At 41.4% G+C, this 27,120-nt stretch overlaps 1 pseudogene; it reads right to left on the bottom strand.

Moving 5' to 3' along the window:
* Positions 1 to 1,100: 1,100 nt before the first annotated feature.
* LOC126252168 (F-BAR domain only protein 2-like) overlaps positions 1,101 to 27,120 on the bottom strand; it is a 64,513-nt pseudogene continuing 38,493 nt past the window's right edge.

Here is a 27,120-nt window from a genome sequence, read left to right as displayed (position 1 = left end):
CAGAGGTTACTTTAACGTCTGTAGACGTCTCTCCATTGAGAACAGCATGCTGTGTTCTGTTTGCTAAAAACTCTTCAATCCAGCCACACAGCTGGTCTGATATTCTGTAGGCTCTTACTTTGTTTATCAGGCGACATTGCAGAACTGTATCGAACGCCTTCCGGAAGTCAAGAAAAATAGCATCTACCTGGGAGCCTGTATCTAATATTTACTGGGTCTCATGAACAAATAAAGTGAGTTGGGTCTCACATGATCGCTGTTTCCGGAATCCATGTTGATTCCTACATAGTAGATTCTGTGCACCAATTACACTGTAACCTCTTCACATCTGTGGCTGCCCTACAAGAACAAGTAATGGACTCCATGCAACACTCTGTGTCATCCCACACTAATGGTAGCAGCCTAGCAACTGCTGGACTAGGGAATTACCCTGGCATGGCTAGGCCACATTAGTACCACAACAAATGACTGCATTTGGGACAGTGCCATGGCTGGGAAGCATGGACTGTTGATTAATGGTGTTGCAATGCATTCAATGATGAACTGTGTTTCTGCACTACATTGGATGATCACTGTATGATGGCCACTTGGGATGAGCTTCCATTTGTCCATTGTTTTGAAGGGGCACAGCAGTTTTAACTCCTGCCACCATGGTATGGGGGAGCCACCAGGCATACTGCAGTATTCTCCCTCCCCCAGTTAACCTCAAGGAATCATTGTCTATTTTATATGGACCAGTTATGTATGTTGGTAAGTTTTAACTGAAATGCCTTTCATAGTAACAGCATTATTGCACACATAATTTTGCAATGAATTTAAAATTCAAATAAATGTTGAGTATAACTTAGATCATTACAAACAGCGAATTTGGCAAATTAACTTTTTGAAACACACAACAGCAAATTTTCATTTCACTCACAGTGTTTTCTCATATACACTCCATACTCACACACATACACTGTAAATGGAACTAAACAAGCATGGAACTTATGAGTTTCCAAGAAACAGCACATTTGATAGCATTCTGATTCTGGTGGAGTTCCTTGGGTCTGGGACACCATCATACATATAACTGTCTGAGACAAATCTTCATTTCATCTTCATTTCACTAGAGACTGTCTGTAGCCATAACCAACCAGTTTAAATTCCAAGCCCAACAAGGAAGTGCCTTCACAGTTAAATGTGCTGCTATGGAGCTTTGATTTCTTGGTTCATTAGTTATTTCTGAACACACCCTCTAGGAACCAGCACCATGATTTTTACTGTGTTGGTAGAGTTCCAGGAACTTCCATAAATCATGGTTATTTGGCATAGATTCCATAGTTTTGCCACCACCATCAACTGGAACAGCTACTGTGAGATTAGGCAGAAGAAAGACTGAAGACATTCCATGAGTATTATATTTATAGTCAATTATGAGGCCAGTATGGCTGGATTCACATTTCCAATAAGCTGCCAGCTGGAAAGGTCAAGATCCTGCTACACTTTTTAGCTTTATCTTGTACTGTAAAATATCTACATTAAAGTAGAATGCTGATGGGTTCTGACATGATTGCCTTCTAAGTAGAGCTGTTAATGTGTTCATGTTGAAATCAGTCGGCAGTCGGCAGTGAACTCTTGGTGTGTGTTGACGGTAGAACAGTGTGCAGGTCGCCGTCATAATAATTTGGAAGTGAACAGAAAAAAAATGAATTATGTTACTACTTTTTCTATATAAACTTTAAGAAGAAACCACATTCGAAGAAATGGTATTTGAAGCACCAAAAATGAGGCAAACGCATTGAACCAGGTCATTTCTGCAGCCAACGAAACTGCATTGTGGAATCATACTTCCACTAGACAACTGAAGCCAAGACAAATATCGCCTTGTAAACATTTCACGGAAAAGGTACTGTCACGAAATATGCCAAATTTAAGTAAATAAAAAATAGTGAGCATCTTCATTTCACTAGAGACTGTCTGTAGCCATAACCATCCAGCTTAAATTCCAACTTGGGGCACTTTCGCTGTAAGTCAGTTGATTGAACTCAAAAATCAGTTTATTGACACACTCAGTTTATGTCCACAAATGTGTTTCTGCAATCCATTAGCACTTAAAAAAAAAAAAAAAAAAAAAAAAAAAAAAAAAAAAAAAAAAAAAAAAAAAAAAAAAAAAAGGGGGGGGGGGGAGTCCTGTTTGAGACTATCTTCTGAAAAGTTTTCTTACAAATGATAAAGACTATCTCCTCAGACATTAACAGTAGGGAGAAAATTAAAGTTCCAGCTCACAAGCAATACAAGGAGTTCCAGCATTGGTTGTAATACATGGTGGTCTTGGGTGGCAAAAGGGCGATGTCCAGTCTGGGTGGCGGTGCGGTGCTGGCGATCTTCTAGTTCTGTGGTCAGAAATGGAACTGCCTGCTGCTCGCTGTGAGGGCAATTTTTCTACCTGTGTGGCAAATGACTACTAGACAGTTATTGGTCTAGCAATGTGTGCTCAGATTGGCTGACTCAGACTGGCTGAGGAAGATGGCATGGTGGATGCAGCAAAAGGCCCATAGATGTGGCAGCCTGCACTGCTCTTACATGTGCGCTCTGAACTAGCCTGCTTCCTGCAGGTCAGGTGAAGTTTGGCTGGTGTGCCTGTGGAGCTGGACCAATGACCCACATAGTGGTGCTGCATTGTGGGTTGGTGATGTTGCAAGAGATCCCAAAAACACGTCAGTACTGTCATGTATTGATTGGTTAGAGTCAATTGTGACGAGCTGTTTATTGGCTAGCATTCCCACAAGCATAAGTGTGTTACAAATTCTAGATGGAAACTGTGCAGGACTTAGATTGTTAGAAAGTACAGTAATAATTCCAGCAGGGAATGAGGGCACTGTGTCACTGGAAAACTTTATGTGATACTTTGTTTCATAGTAAGAGGTGGTGGTCCTGATGATGAACCTGCTGTAACATCAGCCGTGCAGAATTCCAAGCTTCTAACACTATTCACACAGGAAATTGGAGCTGGACTCATTCTCCCATGTGTAGATGGGCCCTCCCCTCATCTTGATGATGAACTTGCAACTGCAGTGATGCCCTATGTGGATGTGGTTGTTTTCAATGACTGCATTGATGGTAATGCTAGCTGTTGCATTTCACCAACATCAGAAAAATATCTCCCAGATCTACATAGTTTGTTGTTTATGCAGATGGGCTGCTAACTGCAGGCTGAGTTGGGCACTGTAGCAGTGTATATGGATGATTTCCTGTTGTGTTTGAGGCACTAAATGCAGTCAGACAGACTTTGGAAGAGATACAATCCCAAAAGATCACTACTTGGTTTCTCAACTAGTTGTTAAGAGACAGACTGTGGGCATTTGATATGAGACTCAAAGTCAGCAGACAAATCTCTTTTTGTTGTAACTGTAGCAACTGGTGAAAGTAACATGTTTTCCTCCACTGCACAGAACTCGTTAACACTGGCACTCATTGGAGCAGACCTTTTGCTTAATGGTATGATTGTCACACAAATTTTGTGTTCCTTTCATCATATGCATCAGTGTCTGAGCTTCAATAAAAGCTCCCTTTATCAAATTCCCAAGGACAAGGTTTAGATTGATACAGTAGTCCTCCTCATCCACTTTAGGAGTTGGTGTCTCTGACTTCCTATTGTCATCTTTCTCTTCCCTGGAAGCATCTAAACTTCCATTCTTTACATCTGACTTGTCTTCTTTGCTGCTAGTATTATCTGTGCACACTTTCTTCTTTTTTGCCTTCTCTTCCTTTTGCTTCTCATACATGATTCTTAAAAACCCTTCTTTCTTTGAGGGATTTTTTTTGAGGAATCTTGCACCTGTCTAATAATGGATGAAACCCCTGATATACTAAATTCCTCAAATTAAATTATACGTAGTCTTCCTAAGCCATTGTATTTCATAAAAATGAACTGTTCAAGTAGTTTTTCAGCAGTCATTTCCAAACACTGACGTTTGAAGTCAATATGTTTGTGTCTAATGAGTTCATGGCTGTGCTGGAGATCATCAGCATAAGTGCTGATAAATTCTTTCATCTGTTTTAGATCAGCCTCCTCAGTTTTGTGATGAATCGAGAAAGCCAATATCATTTTCCTTTCAAATTCTTACTTAATCATCTTGTATTTGTCTACTAGTGCTTTAAACTCTTCCTGCACATTCTTGAATTTTATTTCTTATTTTTCCAGATCCTTAGGTGATGCATTTTCTTTTCTTTTTTTTTTTTTTAACTTTTTGTATTGCAAACCCCTTTGTGTGTATTTATCTTCAACCTTCTGTAATACTGGGGCTGGTGACTAGATAGCTTGGACCACTTCAAACATGCTTCCTTCATCCTCTTTAATCAATTTATGTTTTTTCTTTGGCATATCTGCTAACTTCCTTCACAATTTCAGTAACTTTCTGTACCATCTGCATGCCCAAATTTGACAGTTTCTCTGCTGAAGAGTGTGTAACTTACCAAACTTGAGCAAATGTTGTAACTGGTAGTGATTGAGAGAACTGGGATGTCTCAGTGATATGCCAGAGAAATCATGTGTTATCTTTCATGAGACAATATTATGGCATTATATTTCAACAGGACAGTGCTTGTAAGCACATGGCACATTCTTGTGGCCAGCAAGATCCCAAAATCTGTCACCAACAGAGCATGTGCATGATCACCTTACATGCCAACACTATACCAGTGCCTGTATCCAGGACAGCAAGTACCAGTTACAACAGTTATAGGTCAATTTGCCTCAGGAGAGGATACAATGCCTTGCGATGTTCCTCTCAACCAAACAAGTGCATACATCCAAAAGGGAGGGTATGCAATATTGTATTAATAAATGAGGGTCCTACTACCAAGTTCTGCACTTTCCTAGTACTGCAGTTGGGGGGCCGGCAAATGGGCAAAGCTAGCCCCAAAATGGCACTGCAGTCGAGCAGAGCAGACAGCACTGGTGTCACTTCAAACATTATTTAAATAGGAAAAAAAAAAAACATTCATGCCTCCTAAGAACTTTCTGGCATTTGCTTCTCAAACCATTTAAGTTAAAAGGCTGTTTTCAGAATTTTAATCATAGTGTCCTGTTAATAAAAGTGCTATTACACAAAATAAGTCATCTGGTTGTAGACAGTGCTACCTTTGTGAAGTAGGTAGCAGTTTTCTAGTAGTTACATAATTCTATTTTTGTAACACTACTATCCAATTTCCAGATTAATATTTTGATCATTCTGTGACTATCGTCATACAGATTCATAAAATTACACAAAATAAGTCATCTGGTTGTAGACAGTGCTACCTTTGTGAAGTTGGTAGCAGTTTTCTAGTAGGTACATAATTATATTTTTATAATACTACTATCCAATTTCCAGATTAATATTTTGATCATTCTGTGACTGCCGTCATATAGATTCATAAAATTTATGAGTCTTTGAATACTTACTGTAAAGTTGCCACGTTAAATTGCAGTCAGGCACAACTAAAAGACACTTATACATAAAGACACTTACACATTAGCTCTTGGACACATCCTTCATCAGGCAAAGAAATACACACAAATTCATTCACACAAGCAAGAACACCTCAAGCACACATAACTGCCTCTGGCAGCTTGGACCAGAATGCCACTGTCATGAAGAATGAAAGCAGCAATGTAGTGGGGGCAGAGAAGGGAAAGGGAATGGGAAAGGGATAGCAGGGTAATGGGGGAGGAGGAGAGAGAAGAGCACTGTCTGGCAGAGTGTGCATAGTTTAGACTGCCTGCAAGCATGGATGAGGGAGCTGTGGTGCAGGGAGTTGGGGAGGGGGAAATGGGAACAATAAAGGAGAGGAGTGGGGAAATATGGGTGGGTGCATTGGCAGAGAGTGGCACACAAAGATGATGGGAGATGAGAATAAGGAGAATGTAACAGGACAGTGGCAATGGAAACTGCTGGGAGGAGGATGTGGGGACAATATTTCCATAGGCTGAGGCCGGGATGATTTCAGGACTGGAGAATGTGTGTAAGGCCACTTCCCATCTGTGCAGTTAAGAAAAGCCGGTGGTGGAGGGGAGGGCCTAGATGGCTTTGGCAATGAAGCAGCCATTGAAATCAATCATGTTCTGTTCAGCTGCATGTTGAGCCACAGGGCAGTCTACTTTGCTGTTGACCACAATTTTGTGGTGGTTTATCTTCCTGATGGACAGCTGGTTCATAGTTATACCAATATAAAAAGCTGTGCAATGGTTGCAGCAGAGCTGGTACATGACATGGCTGCTTTCACAAGTGTTATGCCCCCTGAAATTGTGACATGACTGGAATAGGAAGTGTTGGGTGATCGGATTGGGCAGATCTTTCACTTTGGTCTTCCACGGGGATGTGATTCTTGTGGCAAGGGGGTTCAGATGGGTAGTTGCATAGTGATGCAGTAGGATCTTGTGGAGGTTGGATGGGCAATGGAACACCTCTTTAGAAAAGGTGGTAAGGATCTTGGGTTGGATGTCACTCATTTCAGTGCGCAATGATAGGTAATCAAAGCCCTGGTGAAGTATGTTGGTCAGTTGTTCAAGTCTGTGGTGGTATTGGGTGATGAAGAGGGCACTTCTTTATGTCTGGTTCTTGGAGGTGGAGGGAAGATTGGGAGTGTGAGGAGAAATGCCATGGGAGAGTTGTTTGCAGAATAGATCTTGGGACTAGCCTACCAGCTTTTCTTTGATCTCACAACCCTGTGATGTTTTCCTTGTTACAGTTGCGTTCTGATTTGAGGTATGCTTGACTGTGTGAATGATTGTGTGTGTGCCTCTTTTCCTGATGAAGGTTGTGGCCAAAAATTAATGTGCAATTGTCTTTATGTGTAACTGTCTTGTAGCCATGCCTATCTGTAACTTAACACATAATCTTTACAGTAAGTACCAATCTTTCCGTTACATTGGTGATATTCCAACCAGAAGTTTCTATTGTTGAGCCTTTGAATAAAAATATAAAAGGTTAAATTCAGAACAGACTTGGAATGAAATAACCACACTCATGGCAACAGCAGAAAAATGTTCCTGTTGTAGCACAAAAAAGGTAAATAAGCTATTTTTTAAAACTCTGGTAGAAAACTGGAAACCAGCTGTCTCAATTTTCATCCCACCTTAAACACCAAAAATTTTGGCATGTGAACATATTCATGCTCTTTTAACACAGAACATTCTAAATTCTTTTACCCAGTCATTCTTTGTACTGAAGCCTTCATACTCAGCATCCCTTCTCACCACTGCCACTATATATATATATATATATATATATATATATATATATATATATATATATATATATATATATATATATATATATATATATATATCCAAAAACAAAGATGATGTGACTTACCAAACGAAAGCGCTGGCAGGTCGATAGACACACAAACAAACACAAACATACACACAAAATTCAAGCTTTCACAACAAACTGTTGCCTCATCAGCAAAGAGGGACAGAGAGGGAAAGATGAAAGGATGTGGGTTTTAAGGGAGATGGTAAGGAGTCATTCCAATCCCGGGAGCGGAAAGACTTACCTTAGGGGGAAAAAAGGACGGGTATACACTCGCACACACACACATATTCATCCACACATATACAGACACAAGCAGACATATTTAAAGACAAAGAGTTTGGGCAGAGATGTCAGTCGAGGCGGAAGTGCAGAGGCAAAGATGTTGTTGAATGACAGGTATGAGTGGCGGCAACTTGAAATTAGCGGAGATTGAGGCCTGGTGGGTAATGGGAAGAGAGGATATATTGAAGAGCAAGTTCCCATCTCCGGAGTCTGGATAGGTTGGTGTTGGTAGGAAGTATCCAGATAACCCGGACGGTGTAACACTGTGCCAAGATGTGCTGGCCATGCACCAAGGCATGTTTAGCCACAGGGTGATCCTCATTACCAACAAACACTGTCTGCCTGTGTCCATTCATGCGAATGGACAGTTTGTTGCTGGTCATTCCCACATAGAATGCATCACAGTGTAGGCAGGTCAGTTGGTAAATCACGTGGGTGCTTTCACACGTGGCTCTGCCTTTGATCGTGTACACCTTCCGGGTTACAGGACTGGAGTAGGTGGTGGTGGGAGGGTGCATGGGACAGGTTTTACACCGGGGGCGGTTACAAGGATAGGAGCCAGAGGGTAGGGAAGGTGGTTTGGGGATTTCATAGGGATGAACTAACAGGTTACGAAGGTTAGGTGGACGGCGGAAAGACACTCTTGGTGGAGTGGGGAGGATTTCATGAAGGATGGATCTCATTTCAGGGCAGGATTTGAGGAAGTCGTATCCCTGCTGGAGAGCCACATTCAGAGTCTGGTCCAGTCCCGGAAAGTATCCAGTCACAAGTGGGGCACTTTTGTGGTTCTTCTGTGGGAGGTTCTGGGTTTGAGGGGATGAGGAAGTGGCTCTGGTTATTTGCTTCTGTACCAGGTCGGAAGGGTAGTTACGGGATGCGAAAGCTGTTGTCAGGTTGTTGGTGTAATGGTTCAGGGATTCCGGACTGGAGCAGATTCGTTTGCCACGAAGACCTAGGCTGTATGGAAGGGACTGTTTGATGTGGAATGGGTGGCAGCTGTGATAATGGAGGTACTGTTGCTTGTTGGTGTGTTTGATGTGGACGGACGTGTGAAGCTGGCCATTTGACAGGTGGAGGTCAACGTCAAGGAAAGTGGGATGGGATTTGGAGTAGGACCAGATGAATCTGATGGAACCAAAGGAGTTGAGGTCGGAGAGGAAATTCTGGAGTTCTTCTTCACTGTGAGTCCATATCATGAAGATGTCATCAATAAATCTGTACCAAACTTTGGGTTGGCAGGCCTGGGTAACCAAGATGGCTTCCTCTAAGCGACCCATGAATAGGTTGGCGTACAATGGGGCCATCCTGGTACCCATGGCTGTTCCCTTTAATTGTTGGTATGTCTGGGCTTCAAAAGTGAAGAAGTTGTGGGTCAGGAGCAGTGAGGCCCTAGACGTGCGGAATATTTGTGTATAAGGAAGTGCCATCAATGGTTACAAGGATGGTTTCTGGGGGTAACAGATTGGGTAAGGATTCCAGGTGTTCGAGAAAGTGGTTGGTGTCTTTGATGAAGGATGGGAGACTGCATGTAATGGGTTGAAGGTGTTGATCTACGTAGGCAGAGATACATTCTGTGGGGGCTTGGTAACCACCTACAATGCTGCAGCCGGGATGACTGGGTTTGTGAATTTTAGGGAGAAGGTAGGATGTAGGGGTGCGGGGTGTCGGTGGAGTCAAGAGGTTGATGGAGTCAGGTGAAAGGTTTTGTAGGCGGCCTAATGTTCTGAGGATTCCTTGAAGCTCCGCCTGGACATCAGGAATGGGATTACCTTGGCAAACTTTGTATGCATTGTTGTCCGAAAGCTGACACAGTCCCTCAGCCACATACTCCCGACGATCAAGTACCACGGTCGTGGAACCCTTGTCCGCCGGAAGAATGACGATGGATCGATCAGCTTTCAGATCATGGATAGCCTGGGCTTCAGCAGTGGTGATGTTGGGAGTAGGATTAAGGTTTTTAAAGAAGGATTGAGAGGCAAGGCTGGAAGTCATAAATTCCTGGAAGGTTTGGAGAGGGTGATTTTGAGGAAGAGGAGATGGGTCCCGCTGTGACCGAGGACGGAACTGTTCCAGGCAGGGTTCAATTTGGATAGTGTCTTGGGGAGTTGGATCATTAGGAGTAGGATTAGGATCATTTTTCTTCGTGGTAAAGTGATATTTCCAGCAGAGAGTATGAGTCCTACACTCGTACTCGTACTCTCTGCTGGAGACACACACACAAAATTCAAGATTTCACAACCCCCGGTTGCTTCATCAGGAAAGAGGGAAGGATAAGGAAAGGTGAAAGGATGTGGGTTTTAAGGGAGAGGGTAAGGAGTCATTCCAATCCCGGGAGCAGAAAGATTTACCTTAGGGGGAAAAAAGTACAGGTATACACTCGCTCTCACACACATATCCATCCGCACATATACAGACACAGGCAGACATATGTAAATGCAAAGAGGTTGGGCAGAGGTGTCAGTCGAGGCGGAAGTACAGAGGCAAAGATGTTGTTGAATGACAGGTGAGGTATGAGCAGTGGTAACTAGAAATTAGTGGAGGTTGAGGCCTGGTGGGTAATGGGGAGAGAGAATATATTGAAGGGCAAGTTCCCATCTCTGGAGCTCTGATAGGTTGGTGTTAGTGGGAAGTATCGAGATAACCCGGATGGTGTAACACTGCACCAAGATGTGCTGAACATGCACCAAGGCATGTTTAGCCACAGGGTGATCCTCATTACCAACAAACACTGTCTGCCTGTGTCCGTTCATGTGAATGGACAGTTCGTTGCTGGCCATTCCCACATAGAAGGCTTCACAGTGTAGCCATGCCAGTAGGTAAATCACATGGGTGCTTTCATATGTGGCTCTGCCTTTGATCGTGTACACCTTCCGGGTTACAGGACTGGAGTAGGTGGTGGTGTGAGGATGCATGGGATAGGCCTTACACCAGGGGCGGTTACAAGGGTAGGAGCCAGAGGGTAGGGAAGGTGGTTTGGGGATTTTATAGGGATGAACCAAGAGGTTATGATGGTTAGGTGGATGGCAGAAAGACAATCTTGGTGGATTGGGGAGGATTTCATGAAGGATGGATCTCATTTCAGGGCAGGATTTGAGGAAGTCGTATCCCTGCTGGAGAGCCACATTCAGAGTCTGATCCAGTCCCGGAAAGTATCATGTCACAAGCGGGGCACTTTTGGGGTTCTTGTGTGGGAGGTTCAGAGCCACTTCCTCATCCCCTCAAACCCAGAACCTTCCTTCTTAAAAACATGAGGTAAAAATTTCAATGATCAGGCTTGAGCAGAAGATACAGACATGGCTGTCTCCACAACTTTGGCACCCAAAAGTGGTTTTTTGGGATTTTCTAAGGAACTACCCATGAGCTAATAGTGCTTTTATAAGCTGTTTAACGTCCACCCGAGACCACAATTAATGCAGAAGAACCAATCAACTTGCTCAATTTGCATGGGCTGGAGGAAGTGTATAATATTTAAATTTTGACCCTGTACTGTAGGATAGCAACATGTATAGCTATATAAATGATCACTAGGATAAGGGCTAACTAAAATCTCTTTATTGGTTGAACCTGAGATATGGCCCCCTAAAAAAATCAAATATTTGTGCATGGCATTTTGGAACATTTTAATACTGTGCACTTTCATGCACAGAGTGATAGCAAATACTTCACCTCTCAAAAAGTCTGGATGAACTAGGAACTGTAGCAGGTCTTAAAAATTGTAATTGAACTGTCAATTACCATGCATCATAAAAACCCAAACCGAGATCTCAGATAGCCATGATAACTTTACAAGAGTAACTATATTTTATCAACAAGTTAAATATGTTCTTTTTGCTGTATAATTATTGGTTCCTTGTGAGCTATTAGGTACAAAGATCAAAACTTATGAATGTCTGTGCTGCATATTAATTTGCAAACAAGTAAGTGGTGTGAGAAAAACAACCTCAAATTTAACATTGCAACTACAGGAGGGCCAATGTTTCCTTAAAATATGAGTATTTTACTAGATTAAACTGAATTGTCTTTCATGTTTTAATTCAATAAATTTTAAGTTTTCAGTGTACTTTTCATAGTGTCATTTACAAAGAACAATTAATAGGATGAAAGTGATTCGTGAAATAAATTTACATGTTTCCCTGGATATTAATTTTTATCCAAAATTTCTTGTAGCACATGCAAAAAATCACAAAATGCAAACCACTGATACCTGGACTTTATGCATATTATTGATCAAAACCATATTAGTGTATGCTTAGTTTGCATTTTTCCGCTCCCAACTTACATATGCAGTTCTTCCATGGGGTAAATAAGCTGGCTTAAAAATTTGGTCTGAAATGGTAAGTTGGCCATTGTGCTAATATATCTACAAAAATAATCAATGTTTGAATATATAACGTAATTGGATTGATAAAAATCCTTTGTTGTTGTTGTTGTGTTCTTCTGTCCTGAGCCTGGTTTGATGCAGCTCTCCGTGCTACTTTATCCTGTGCAAGCTGCTTCATCTCCCAGTACGTACTGCAGCCTACATCGTTCTGAATCTGCTTACTGTATTCATCTCTTGGTCTTCCTCTACAATTTTTACCCTTCACTCTGGCCTCCAATACTAAATTGGTGATCCCTTGATGCCTCAGAACATGTACTACCAACCGATCCCTTCTTCTAGTCAGTTGTGCCACAAACTCCTCTTCTCCACAATTCTATTCAATTCCTCCTCATTAGTTATGTGATCTACCCATCTAATCTTCAGAATTCTTCTGTAGCACCACATTTTGAAAGCTTCTATTCAGAACTATTTATCATCCATGTTTCACTTCCATACATGGCTACACTCCATACAAATACTTTCAGAAACAACAGTTTGACATTTAAATCTGTACTCGATGTTAACAAATTTCTCTTCTTCAGAAATACTTTCCTTGCCATTGCCAGTCTACATTTTATATCCTCTCTACTTTGACCATCACCAGTTATTTTACTCCCCAAATGGCAAAACTCATTTACTACTTTAAGCGTCTCATTTCCTAATCAAATTCCCTCAGCATCACCCGACTTAATTCGACTACATTCGACTACATTCCATTATCCTTGTTTTGCTTTTGTTGATGTTCATCTTATACCATCCTTTCAAGACACTGTCCATTCCATTCAACTGCTCTTCCAAATCGTTTGCTGTCTCTGACAGAATTACAATGTCATCGGCTAACCTCAAAGTTTTTATTTCTTCTCCATGGATTTTAATACCTACTCCGAATTTTTCTTTTGTTTCTTTTACTGCCTGCTCAATATACAGATTGAATAACATCGGGGATAGGCTACAACCCTGTCTCACTCCCTTCCCAACCACTGCTTCCCTTTCATGTCCCTCGACTCTTATAACTGCCATCTGGTTTCTGTGCATTTTGTAAATAGCCTTTCGCTCTCTGTATTTTACTCCTGCCACCTTCAGCATTTGAAAGAAAGCATTCCAGTCAACATTGTCAAAAGCTTTCTCTAAGTCTACAAATGCTAGAAACGTAGGTTTGCCTTTTCTTAATCTAGCTTCTAAGATAAGTCGTAGGGTCAGTATTGCCTCACGTGTTCCAATATTTCTACAGAATCCAAACTGATCTTCCCCAAGGTCGGCTTCTACCAGTTTTTCCATTCATCTGTAAATAATTCGGGTTAGTATTTTGCAGCCGTGACTAATTAAACTGATAGTTCGGTAATTTTCACATCTGTCAACACCTGCTTTCTTTGGGATTGGAATTATTATATTCTTCTTGAAGTCTGAGGGTATTTTGTCTGTCTCATACATCTTGTTCACCAGATGGTAGAGTTTTGTCAGGACTGGCTCTTCCAAGGCTGTCAGTAGTTCTAATGGAATGTTGTCTACTCCCAGGGCCTTGTTTCGACTCAGGTCTTTCAGTGTTCTGTGAAACTCTTCACACAGTATCATAACTCCCATTTCATCTTCATCTACATCCTCTTCCTTTTCCATAATATTGTCCTCAAGTACATCGCCCTTGTATAGACCCTCTATATACTCCTTCCACCTTTCTGCTTTTCCTTCTTTGCTTAGAACTGGGTTTCCATCTGAGCTCTTGATATTCATGCAAGTGGCTCTCTTTTCTCCAAAGGTCTCTTTAATTTCCTGTAGGCAGTATCTATATTACCCCTAGTGAGATAAGCCTCTACATCCTTACATTTGTCCTCTAGCCATGCCTGCTTAGCCATTTTGCACTTCCTGTCGATCTCATTTTTGAGACGTTTGTATTCCTTTTTGCCTGCTTCATTTACTGCATTTTTATATTTTCTCCTTTCATCAATTAAATTCAATATTTCTTCTGTTACCCAAGGATTTCTATTAGCCCTCGTCTTTTTACCTACTTGATCCTCTGCTGCATTCACTACTTCATCCCTCAAAGCTACCCACTCTTCTTCTACTATATTTCTTTCCCCCATTCTTGTAAATTGTTCCCTTATGCTTTCCCTGAAACTCTGTACAACCTCTGGTTTAGTCAGTTTATCAAGGTCCCATGTCATTAAATTCCCACATTTTTGCAGTTCATAACCAATAGATTGTGGTCAGAGTCCACATCTGCCCCCGGAAATGTCTTACAATTTAAAACCTGGTTTCTAAATCTCTGTCTTACCATTATATAATCTATCTGAAACCTGTCAGTATCTCCAGGCTTCTTCCATGTATACAACTTTCTTCTATGATTCTTGAACCAAGTGTTAGCTATGATTAAGTTATGCTCTGTGCAAAATCCTACCAGGCGGCTTCCTGTTTCATTTCTTACCCCCAATCCATATTCACCTACTATGTTTCCTTCTCTTCGTTTTCCTACTATCAAATTCCAGTCACCCATGACTATTAAATTTTCGTCTCCCTTCATTATCTGAATAATTCCTTTTATCTCATCATACATTTCTTCAATTTCTTCATAAAATCCTTTATATATACCTTTATATGTGTATTCTCGTGCCGCCACTTGGTGAGTAGATTTTTTTATCTAAATGAAGGCTATCTGATATACAGCATCACTTACTCCAAGAGAATAAAAAGCTTAATATTATGATGGTTCCTAGCCTCTCTATTTGCTTCACCAATGTTAAAGAAAATTTAACTCATTCTGGTTGCTGGATTTTAATATATGAATACAACACAAGAACTGGACATTCTTTTCATTTATCCTACAGTAAGTTAGCTAAGATTTATAACATCCACTAATATGTTGACCACAGACTTTTCAACAGACTTCCAAAGACAGACCATTCTGTTTCCTGCAGTACATTTAAAATTGTCTTAGAAGAAAAAAGAATATTACTCAGTAAAAGAGAATGAGGAATCACATTCAACTGGTATAAAGTTCTGTCACACTAAGTTGTAACACTAGAGAACGCTAGAAAATACAAATAATCTATATCAAATGGTTTGTCAACAGAATCCTGCACATGTAATATTGACATTATATGTAACATAATATCATTGATATAAATGTCGTGAAATTTTACGTATTCCTTCTTTTAGCTGTATAGGTAAATATTTACACCAATAACATCTGAAATGTTCAAAGGTGAATAAACAAATATATTTGTGAAGATAAGTTATGACAATCCTGCCATGAAATATGTTATTTTATTTTACTGTATATCATTCCACTTATTTGTTCTAACTGTATACTCATTTCTGTAAATATGGCACAGATCCAAGCAGAGCTACAGTTAAGTGAGGATTTCTTAAGCAGATGAGACATCTGCTGCATTAAATGTGAATTAGCAACATTATCATTACCATCTACTATGGTGGGATATCAACAATAAAGTTGTGAGAAAAAGGGGAAAGTACAAGCCAATGTGCAAAAGCCTATACTTTCAGTCTACAAAAGAAAATCCAAATGAGAAACACCTTCATTGAAATACTGTGTGGAATCTCCCTTCCATAAATTTACAGTAAATTTTGATATTAATATAATTAATAAACATTAATTCATAAATAAATGACTGTATGGCAGCTATTTGAATGGGACGGATTGCTGCTTGTCACACAGAGGAGGCAATGAGTGGCACACAGGCACACTGAAAAGAACACTGCTGTCAGACTAAGCCCTCTTTTTTTCTTTAATCTTGTCTGGCACATGATGTCCCACCTAATGTATGTAGCACTAAAACTGACTATTCATGCTGTCTCTCATCCTATTGCAAAAACCTTCACCTTTTCAATTCTGTCAGTCCCTCACCCTCACCAATCTCGTCCTTGATAACCATACAATCCAAGCTCAGACCATACTTGACAGCCTACAGAAAATCCTTTTACTCTGTGACCACAATATCCTGAGTGCCATCACTGCAATAGGAACTATTGTCCTTCACTAGCTGGATTAGCATTTCCAACACCCCCCGACCATGTCCTGCTGGCATACTCTGCATATACTGCCTAACATATCCTCATAAACTTCCTCCTCCCTCCACGAAAGACACCACTCCTGAACCCACAGCTCTCAACACTGTGCCGGCCACAGTGGTCTAGCGGTTCTAGGCACTCAGTCTGGAACCACGCGACTACTACGGTTGCAGGTTCGAATCCTGCCTCGGGCATGGATGTGTGTGATGTCCTTAGGTTAGTTACGTTTAAGTAGTTCTAAGTTCTAGGGGACTGATGACCACAGATGTTAAGTCCCATAGTGCTCAGAGCCATTTGAACCATCTCAACACTGTAGTCTGTCTTTCTGACAAAACTTCCTTCTTTCCTTTTTTTCCTGGTAAATCTTTCAGGGGCCTCACTTCTAACCTGGTCTCACCTTCCTTCCTAAATCCCTCCTCCTGAGTCCACCATACCTGTATGGAACATACTGCCACCCGTAACCCGAAAAACCTTCCAGACCTTAACATCCTTCCTGCACACAAAGGCTCAGCCACAGAGGTCCTGAATTGTAGTGCCTATGTGGATGAGGGTCTCCACCAACTTTCTGGCATCTCTGCATTCAAACCTTACAACCATGAGTACATACCAGAAGTCTAATATGGCTTCAAGCAGCTTTTCAATGCCTTAGGTCCATCCCAAAACCTGACACCTGAATCCCTATCCCTCCTCACACCAGCAACCTCTGCATTTCCACCTTTTACCAACTCCCCAAACTCCACAAACCAAATTCAACAGGTCTCACTACTAGCTGTCCCATTGTGGCTGGGTACAATTCTTCCACAGAACAAACCTCTGCCTTTGTTGATCACCACTTCCAAACTGTTGTCTGTAATCTCCAATTGTACAATCAAGACACTGCTCACTTCCTTCATTGCCTCTCCACAGTTCCTGTTCCATTACCACCAGACTCCTTGCTAGTCACTGTAGATGCAATGACCTTGTGCACCAACATCCCCCACATCCATGGCCTTGCAGCTATGTGTCTGTGCATGCGAACGAGAGTAATTTTGCTAGAAAAATAGCTAACTCAAAAGATAGTCAGAATAATCTTCCTGATACAAAACTGACCACCTCTTCCTACTTCTCATAGCCACCCATATCCTGACTCATAAATATTTCACTTTTGAAGGCGAAATCTATTAACAAAGACATGGTACAGCCATGGGTGCTCAGATGGTACCATCCTATACCAATTTATTTATGGGCCATCTGGAGGAGTCATTCCTATCCAGTCAACACCTAAACCTCTTGTCTGGTTCAGATTCATTGATGAGATTTTTATCATCTGGACTCATGGCAAGGCCAACCTTTCCTCTTTCCTCGATAACCTCAACACTTTCTCCCAAACCCACTTCATATGGTCCTTCTCAACTCATCAAACCATCTTCCTAGATGTTGATCTCCATATCTCAGATGGCTCCATAAATAGGTTATCCATATCAAGCATATCAACTGCCAACAGTACTGCCACTTTGACAGCTGGCAGCTGCACCATGTGGAAAAGTCTGTTCCTTATAACCTCACCTTCCCTCTGGCACTGTGTGTGCAGTAGAAAGCAGGAATTGTTGAAATATACCAATAACCTTACCAGAGATTTTACTGACAGACAATATCCTATCCTGCTCTTTCATAAACAAATCTCCTGTGCCATCTCCTCCTCTGACACCAGTAAACCTATTAACCAACCAACAACCAGCACTCCTCTGATCATCCTGTATTGCCCTGCCTTTCAAAAGTTCAGCCATATTCTTCCTCAGGGTTTTGAATGCCTTTCATCATACCCTGAGTATTGAATATGCTACCCAAAAACCTGTCCATATCACCCACTGCACTACCCACCAACCTACAGAATATACTTATCCATCCTCATTCAAATGCTACTCCCAATTATGCACCCGATGGGTCATTCCCCTGTGGTTGGTCCACACAGTAGACTTGTCCCATACTCCCACCCACTACCTCCTAATGCAGTCCAATCACAGGAATTTCCCACCACTAAAAGAGAGGCCACAAGTGAAAGCAGCTGTGTTATATATAAGCTGTGCTGCAATTGCTGTACTGTGTTCTGTGTGGGTATGACAAGTTTACTTGCATAAATAGCCACTACCAAATTGTGGCAAATGACAAATTTTACCATCCAGTTGCTAAAAATGCTGCACACTACAACACAAATGACTTCAACAGCTGCTTCACTATTTGGGCCATTTAAGTACTCAATCCCAGCATAAGTTTCTTTGAACTATGTAGATGAGAATTGTTTCTCCAGCATACCCTATGTTCTTGCAGTCCCCCTGTCCTAAACTTTTGCTAATCTGTTCCACTGCCTCACCTACCTTTTCCCTCCTTCTGTCTGTCCACACCACTACTTTTCAGTCCAGATGTTGCACTGCCTTCTCCCACCACATTCCTCCTCCCCTCCCACACTGTGCGCATTTTGTATCTCTCACCTCATTGTCTCTCTCTCTCTCTCTCTCTCTCTCTCTCTCTCTCCCCCCCTTATCCTCCTCTTTCTCCTCCTTTTTCTAACACTCTCCTTTCTCTCTCCATTACCTTTCTCCCTCTTCATCTCCACCTTCCTCTCCTCCCCCCTCCCCCCCCCCCTCTTGCCCTCTCACCCTCTTCCTAAAACTCTTTTTGATCTACTCTCTATACTCCTCTCATCTTGTTGTGTAGCCACTGAGTCATCTGTTCAAAGACCTGCCTCTTGCCCACTACTTTCTCTTTGTATTCCCAGTTACATCTGTTCAGGCAACTGCTTTTAATAATTATCAATAATTGGTCTTGTCGTGGCCATGGAAATGCATATTTGGATGTCTGTGTGATTGTGCATGTGAATGTGAGTAGTTTTGCTAGAAAAATAGGAAGAACTCAAAAGATAGCCAGAATAATGTTTCATGTTACCTGTCTCTGTGCTCCATGCATTGGTTCACTGTAGGCGGGTGTTGCCTTTCCATTATTTTATGTACCAACTGAGTCCTTTGTCAGGTATAGACAAAACACCAACATTCTCACATGCATAAGACACACACTTATGACCACAGTCATCAGCAGATGCTAAAATTTGATTGTGACTGTATCAGGGATGGGTAGTGAGGATATAGGAGAGACATGAGGCATGGAGGAGATTGGATGGCAAGGTAGGGGTGGGGGAAGATGCTAGTGGTGCCTGTCAGGCTGTGCAGGAACATGGTGAGGACAGAATTGTGGACTGCTAGGTGCAACATTAGGAGGCTGCATTTGATGGTGGAGGGTGGAGGGGAGTGGGGAATCGTAGAGGGGAAAGGAGAGAAGCAAAGAAAGGGAGAGGACTATGCAGCTGCACTGATGGGGTAGAAGGCATATGTAGGGCTGAAGTGGAAGCAGGGAATGTGATAGGCAGGTGGAGGACATGGACTAGAGAAGGCTGAGGCCAGGGGATTTATGGGATGAAGCATGTGTTGCAAAGAGAGTTCCCAGTTGCACAGTTCAGATAAGCTCGCATTGATGGGAAGGCTCCAGATGATATCCCATTTCAACTCCAGTCGTGTCATAGGCATCTCCTATCCCATCAAAGGCAGAGCTTCCTGTGAGAGCAATCTTGTAATCTACCTACTTAGCTGCAGCCACACTGAAGTGTCCTATGTGTCCAGTAACAAATGGTCTGTTTGCTTTTATGGCCACAGCCAAACAGTGAGCGTATGTCAACTGGACCAACCAGTTGCTAATCATGCCACCCAACTCACTATACTTGACTTCAACAACAATGTCACAGCCGGTGCCATATGGATTCTTCCCACCAACATCAGATTTACTGAACTGCGCATATAGGAACTCTTCCTGCAATATATCCTTCATTCCCATAATCCCCCTTCCCTCAACCTTCACTAGTCCCTGTATCCAACTCCCACTATCCCACTATGCCATTCCCTGCTCCAATCCAGCCCTACACATGTCTTATATCCTGCCAACACACCTATATAGTCCTTCATCTTCTGTACTCCTCCTCTTCTCTACCTTTTACTCCCCCACTCCCCAACAATCTCCTAATTTTGTAACTAGCAGACCACTGCTCACCTCAGACACAGTCACAGTTGGGCCTTTACACCCAGAGACAACAGTGGCCATATGTGTTTGAGTTCTGCATGTGTGAATGTGCATGTGTTTTGTCTACATTTGACGAAGGACTTAGTCCAATAGCTAATGATAACTAGTAGTCTCTCTTAAGCGTGCCACCAATACAATGTGCTTCAATTTAATTACTGTTTCATAGACTGTGCCATCTGGATTCTTCCCAGCAGCATTAGCCTTCATGAACTGTGCAGCTGTGTACTCTCCCTACAACATATGCCTCATCTCATGGTAGTCCTTGTTGTTCAGCTGCTTATCCTCTTCCTTGCTCCCATCGCAATACTACAAAAACCTTCTGTGCTGCCAGTGCACCTACGTAGTCATTTTATCAGCTTTACTTCTCTCCTCTATTCCCTCCCTCTCCCTCTCCACCCTCCCACCCCTCCCTTGCACTACATTCTGATGTTGCAGTTAGCAGTGCTGTCCTCCTCCCACCACATCCCTGCATTCTCCCAAATGCACAACTGGCTTCTTCCCCGCCCTGTCATGATACCCCCTCTCCTTCTCCCCATCTGCCACCACTTCTTTACCCCCACTACACACTCCAAATGGAATGCTACTCACGTCGAACACAGCCTCAGTTAGCCCTTAGCACCCAGAGACAGTGGCCAAATGTGAGTTGTGTGGACATGTGTGAGAATTTTGTTTCTAAAGAAGGACTTGGTCGAAAAGCTCCAATATTCTAGCACCCTTTTTTGTTGTGCCTATCTGTGACTCAGGGCCTCCTCTGTGATGTGAATAGCAATATATTATTTCCATATTGTTGTTGTTCCATACTGGAATTTCCATTGGGTCATTTTACAGCATAGTTATGCCTGACCAGATTTTCTAATATTTTACTGGTAGAGTAGTGTAGTATCTGTGACCAAAGCTGTCCAAACCTACCAAAGGCAGCATCAATCTTCAGAGCTTATTTTTGTACAGTCTGTCTAATTTGGCTCTATCAATCAACTGGTACCATAGGGAAATAGCTTCCTACAGTAATGAGAGTAAAGTAATATCTCAACCAGTCAGCTGTGCATGTATTTTTACCTGGGATTACTATCACAGAACATTACAAGGAGATGCTAGGTATGCACATCTATGCACATTTTCAAAGTGACTCCCATTTAATGAGATAAACTTCTTTTTTAGTGTTATTTGGACAATTTTTGATTGCTTCAACTTTTGGAATAATAATATATAATTTAGAGCATATTTTGCATTTTAGTATGTATTACCTGTATTATTTGTCAATGTTAGAATCATCTCTTTGGTTTCACCTCGGCAAACTTTCCCAAAATCCAGAAGCTCCTCTGAGACATGAATGGTAGGGAAGATAACAGATATCCTTAGTGGTATGTACTGTAAATACATAGAATATGATGTGTGCAAATTAATTTGCTGGAATGATTCTTCTGATAAGATAAACACAGACAAATTTAAAAGGATAAACAAACCTGATGAAGAAATTTGAGTTGAGTCACTGAAATGCAACTTTCAAATTCAACCACTTTCTGATTTTTTGCTGTAATCAGTTCTTTACTCTTAGGATCCTGAAGTGCTAAAAGAGCTTCTGCAACATAATTTTGGTTAATTTTGCACTGGACAGTTAACTGAAATAAGAAATAAAATGTGAGAGGGGTAGTTTAAAGAACTATGGTCCGAAAATTAAAAATAATAATGAGAACATAAAAGTAATGTAAAGGTACATAATAGAAACAGCTTCTGCCATGAATAGCTAACAGCTTCTCACAGTTTTCTAGATTTCTGGTTACCTTAAATCCTAACGGGCTTCCTGCCTTGTTCAGGTTTGTTGATGATATTTTCATAACCATATGTAGGACCATGATACTTAGTCATTGTGCTTCTGCATGCTCAGCATCTCCTTTCCTATCCATTTCAAGCCACCTACCTCTATGTTAACATCCACATCTCTGATGGCTCCACAAAAATGTCAATTCATATAAAAACTGCTGACTTTGAACAACACCTCCACTTGATACCGGCCATCATTCCACACAAAAAAGTTCTCCCATAGAGTCTAACAACCTGTGATGCCACATCTGCAGTAACAAGCAATGTCTTGCCCAGTGTGCTGAAGAACTTAGTAAGACCTTTGAAGACAGGCACCAACATCTAAACCTAGTCCATAATCTGTTAGTGTGCCAATCTAATTTATGAAATATTCCAGTCAAGCTTTATACCACACATACTCCCAGTTCCTATTGATGGCCCAAGCACTTTGCCTGTACTGTGCACTTACCAAGAACATTCTTTTCCCATCAAGTCACAAGTATATCCTATCCTGTAAAGGCATGGTCACTTATGAAATGAATCATCTCATATACCACCTCTGCTGTAATTTCTGTGCAGTGTTTTATGGAGACGTGACTGCCAAGCAGCCTCATCTGATTAATGGGGTCATACACAGCTGTCAGAGCACTCCAGTAATCTCTCTTTGCACAGTCACCCTAAACACACTATGTCAGGTTTAGGTTGTAGCCAATATTTGATTTTCCAGGGCAGAATCCTACTTGCTAGTGAATAAATTTCTCTTTCATTATGTTTGTGATAAGTGGAGCATTTTATTTCTTATACTTAATGGAATGATGGAATAATGACACAGACAGGAATTTTTTTGACTCATTTCATTCCTCCCCTGGTTTTGACACTACAACTGGCCTGACCTTCCTTCAAGTCTCTGGGATCTGCAAGTTAGTAAGATAAACTTTTATTGTGTCTAGTAACCATTTCATTGATTTGTATTCCAGTTAGTTTTTATTTATGTATTTTATTCAACCATTAGTTTCTTGATACCAACTTTTCTGTTCTGCTTACTGTTGGATATTACCTACACCAGCTCAGCCACTGTGAATGTATTTTCAAGGAAGCTGGAGACCTCTTAATGGTTTCTAAAGTCATGTCTACTGTGATTTTGCAGCTGAACAGCAATTGGTATACAGTCACTTAGGTGAAATCATTGCAGGCATCTGTGGGATCTCACTGAGTTTTTTTGAACTGCTTCCAGACTACACTACTTTCCACTTTGATGTTGACACTTTTTGCTAGTTTGCTGTACTTTGGTAAGATATTGTAACAGTTCTCCTCCTGCATGTATGGCCTCTTCAGCAAATTGATTGTTATGGTGAAGCTCTTGGTGTGGTATGAGTCCCTATCCAGCATCCTCACAGTATTGATCTGTTTGAAATTAGCTTGGTGAGATCTGTGATGTCATAGTCTCCACACTTTGGTGGTATTCTATCTAGCTCTGTGCCAAGACCCTTCCTGAAGCAGTTCCAGTTGACTCTTGAAGTGTACCTCCTCTAACTTCACCACAGTGATGAGAAAATACATTATGGGTCTGTGCTATGTGTGAGGAGTCCAAGATCTTGCTGGAAATGTACAATCATCCCTATGTGCCACTGGCAGATTAGAATGACAGTTTTAGTATCACAGATCATCATGTGTTTCGAAGGCACTTATCGTGCTTTTAGAGCACCTCCATTGTCATGTGACTCCTATTAATAAAATTTCATTCACTACTTCTTCTGTCATTGTTTTTATTTCTTGATTTAACAAACATAATAGTATTCCCTGAAGACAGAAGTAATGTTCTTCTGTTTCAAAGCCAGTGTTATTTATTTCAATGACAGCAAGAATGACAGAGCAATGTTTTACATACAAACATTCCAGAATTCCATATGTAATTTATACCTATTTATATAACTAAAAGATGATCCTGCCCTCCTTTATTTTGAAGAGGCTTGATGAGAATTTTCTTATTTTTACCAAACTCTGGCTAACAAAATTGTAAATTGTTTTATTTGTATACATTATCTTAACCACCACCAAAAATGTTAATGTTATCTATTCTGAATTTCTACCAATTATTGCTCATTAAATTGTAGGAATAAAATAGAAGAACTAAAAGAGTAAAATAACACACAAATGAAGGTGCACAGTATACAAGAATTATTACTTGATAGTCCAGGTTGATTTACGTGATGCCCATGACACAGCCTGGTGACATTTCTCTTCCTGAGGATACTCAATATCCTTGAAACTTGATTGGACTTTACAGTTAAAAAAATAAGATAAAATTGATTTCTAAAACAACTAACTTTGCTAAATGACATTTAAGACACATCATAAACAAGGAAGAAGAGTGTGCAAGATACATGAACCAGTCAAAATACCCAAATACTTCGAAAAAGGCATGGGCTGACAGGTGTGAATATTACTGAAGAAATTCAGCTATTTATTTAATTTATTTACATTTTCTTTGCATGAAGCCATCCCAATGGCTTTGCAAATGTCAGAAATAATAGCACGACAGTAATTGCACTTACAAAATATTTTATATTCTGTAACTGTTGCATCTTATGCCTGTTTTGGCCGTTTATTACATTAAAACTACTATGCTACTTGGTTTATGAATATAAACACTTTTCTATCAGAAAAGATTTTAATTTTGTTTGAAAATCATTCCCTGTACACATTCTTAGAGAGTTTGGTGGTTTGTTAAAGCAAATCAAACCATGGATGTGTGGGCTTCTGTCATTTTTATTGTTGTACCTTTCTGGAAAGTTTAATAAGTTATGGCTGCAGTATATGGACCCAAGTTATTTACAAAATAACAGAAAACCTGTGCAGGCAGAAGGGGGGAAGGGGGAAAGATGATGCTGGACTGTTGCCCTGTGAGAAATTAGGAGATGAGGAAAGCACATAATCTCAGTGCCATAAAGGGGGGTGGGGGGGAGTCGAGGGGATGATCTGCATTGGATGGCGTGAAGAGAAGAGGTATGATAATGGTAAGCCTCCCAGAGAAGTCAGTGGAGGCAGTTACACTGGCCTTGTCTGCAGGTAACGTTTAAAAATGGCATTGTGGGCAGTGTTTGGGCTGTCATAGGAGTGGGAAGGGATATGGAGAATGAAGAGGGTATCATTGCAGATCTTTAGGGCTGAATGGGGAGACTCTGATGGAGATTGTTGCGACACTCAGAGGTGCTCGTGAGAGATCAGTCATTGGAATGAGCACACAAGAATCACTTGTTCTGAGCAACAAGCTGGGGGATCACTTTATCACTTGGAGGGAAGGGGGTCAGAAGAGAATGCAAGTATCAGTGAGCTTTGGTCTAACGATGAGTTCCAACACTCATCTGGAGCAGGTTCACTGGTGATGGGTCTTGCATCATGCTGTCTTCAATTGTCCAGGCTGGTTTTAACTTTTGCAAGGATACAGTTTGTGGCTTACCATTGAGGAGGACAACAAAGGTGTTGGTAGAGCACAACAGTACCCTGTAGGGCCCCAGATAAGGATGCTGCAAAGCTGTGTGAACCGAGTCATCACAGAGTATGACACAATCGTAGATAGCTGTGAATGAAGACATGTGGAGCTATTTGAGCATGGGGAGGGAGCACACAAATGCACGAGATGTGTGAGCATATGCACTTAACTAATGTGGGTAGGGTGGAGGGGGGTGGAAGAGGATCAGAGCCCTCAACATACTCTCCAGGAAGGATCAAAGGTTCACCATACAGTGCCTTGCCTACAGATGATTCAAAATCCTCTTTGAAGGTGGTACATATGGCCAAGAGGATGCACTGTAACACTTCTGCCCAGCCACTGACGTGACACAAGAGTACCACTTTCAGAGTGTGAGGCAAGCGTTCTGTAAGTCCGTTACTTTAGGGATAGTAGGCAGTGGTACGAAGCTTGGCAGTACCCCACAGATTACAGAGCTTAGCAAAAAGGAGTGATTCAAATTGTCAACCCTGATCTGCAGTGACTGATGATGCACTGCAAAAGTGGGCCAGCCAGGTGTAAAGAAAAGTATGGGCTACTGAGTTGGCTGATCTGTCTAGTCCAGTTGATCATAGAGAAAATGTATTTGAAACCTTTCAATGGAGGCAGGGGATCAACTAGGTCAAAATGGATGTGGCAAAAACATCCTTTTAAGATGTCAAAATGTCCAAGAGAAGGTAGTGCCTGTTGATCAACCTTGCTATGTTGGCAGGTAATACACGTGCACGCCCAGGTATGGCAGTCACTTTTCATGTCGAGCCAAACAAAGCACTCACTAAGCAGGCACATGGTGGCTTTTATGCATGGATGGTCCACATTGAGAATGATGTTGAGGATTGTGCAATACAAGGCAGAAGGAACTAGGGGCTGTAGTGTACCAGTAGAACTGTCACACAACACTGGAGTAGCTGAGCCAAGTAGGAGTCAGGATTCCATTATAAGGAATGTAGACAAGTTTTGTAACAGATTCTGTACATCTGGATCTTGTTGCTGCAAGTGAGCCTGCTCATTCATTTCAAGAGGAGAAGTAATGGAGTTAATTCTCAACATGTAGTTGCACCTGAAAATGTTTACCATGCCCATAAACATGCAAAGATATGGTAGGCTTCTGGTAGTGGTAGCTCAGAGATGAAGGCATAGAATGCCTTCAGGAGTAACTTCATGATCAAGGAACATGATACCATTATGACAAAGTTGGCTTTTATCTTGATTAATTTTAACACCATTATCTGCAAGGACATGTAACATATGCAATAAGTGTTTCTTGTGTTTGGTTTTGGAAGAGGAAAAGATAAGGGTGTCATACAGATAAGTATAGCCGAATGGCAGTAGGAAAAGTAGAGAATCAATAAAGCGCTGCCAGGTTTGGGCGGCATTTTTCAGTCTGTAAGGTGTGAAACAATATTTGAGTAGGCTGAGAGGTGTAATGTTGGCCATTTTCAGGGCGTCATCAGTTTGCATAGGGGTTTGATGGTAAACCTTGTGGCAGTGTCTGACACTAAACCCGTGTGCTCCATACAGCTGTTGTGCAAAGTCTTGGATGTGTGGAAGGGAACAGTTATCAATTACTGTGTTCATTTTTAGCGTGCAGTAGCTTCTGATCAACCTGTAGGTACCATCTCTCTTACAGACCAGGTGGACAGCTGAAGACCAGTTATTAGAAGAGCGGTGGTCTATACCCATGTCTAACAGTTGCTGCACAGTGGCCTTAGCGTGGTGCAGTTTGTTAGCTATCAGGTGCCTTGCCTTCTAATGGA

The sequence above is a fragment of the Schistocerca nitens genome, chromosome 4, assembly GCF_023898315.1.
Source record: "Schistocerca nitens isolate TAMUIC-IGC-003100 chromosome 4, iqSchNite1.1, whole genome shotgun sequence".
NCBI lineage: Eukaryota > Metazoa > Arthropoda > Insecta > Orthoptera > Acrididae > Schistocerca > Schistocerca nitens.
The sequence above is the reverse complement of the archived record's forward strand: the minus strand, read 5'-3'. Positions and strand labels throughout refer to the sequence as shown.